At 41.4% G+C, this 801-nt stretch overlaps 1 protein-coding gene across 1 annotated transcript in view; it reads left to right on the forward strand.

Annotated features, from left to right (window-relative positions):
* LOC104988957 (ATP-binding cassette sub-family A member 3-like) overlaps nucleotides 1-801 on the forward strand; it is a 98,246-nt gene that overhangs the window by 17,431 nt on the left and 80,014 nt on the right. The window lies entirely within an intron of this gene.

Below are 801 nucleotides of genomic sequence, written 5' to 3' on the forward strand. Positions count from 1 at the left end.
GAGTAAGCGTCTTTTAATTACATGGCTGCAGTCACCATCTGCAGTGATTTTGGAGCCCAAAAAAGTAAAGTCTGACACTGTTTCCACTGTTTCCCCATCTATTTCCCATGAAGTGATGGGACCGGATGCCATGATCTTCGTTTTCTGAATGTTGAGCTTTAAGCCAACTTTTTCATTCTCCACTTTCACTTTCATCAAGAGGCTTTTTAGTTCCTCTTTACTTTCTATCTGCATATCTGAGGTTATTGATATTTCTCCCGGCAATCTTGATTCCAGCTTGTGTTTCTTCCAGTCCAGCGTTTCTCATGATGTACTCTGCATAGAAGTTAAATAAGCAGGGTGACAATATACAGCCTTGATATACTTCTTTTCCTATTTGGAACCAGTCTGTTGTTCCATGTCCAGTTCTTACTGTTGCTTCCTGACCTACATACAGATTTCTCAAGAGGCAGGTCAGGTAGTCTGGTATTCCCATCTCCTGAAGAATTTTCCACAGTTTATTGTGATCCACACAGTCAAAGGCTTTGGCATAGTCAATAAAGCAGAAATAGATGTTTCTCTGGAACTCTCTTGCTTTTTCAATGATCCAGCGGATGTTGGCAATTTGATCTCTGGTTCCTCTGCCTTTGCTAAAACCAGCTTGAACATCTGGAAGTTCAAGGTTCACGTATTGCTGAAGCCTGGCTTGGAGAATTTTGAGCATTACTTTACTAGCATGTGAGATGAGTGCAATTGTGCGGTAGTGGAGCATTCTTTGGCATTGCCTTTCTTTGGGATTGGAATGAAACTGACCTTTTCCAG

Source organism: Bison bison, unplaced genomic scaffold (genome assembly GCF_000754665.1).
Source record: "Bison bison bison isolate TAMUID 2011002044 unplaced genomic scaffold, Bison_UMD1.0 scf7180017864144, whole genome shotgun sequence".
Taxonomy (NCBI): Eukaryota; Metazoa; Chordata; class Mammalia; order Artiodactyla; family Bovidae; genus Bison; species Bison bison.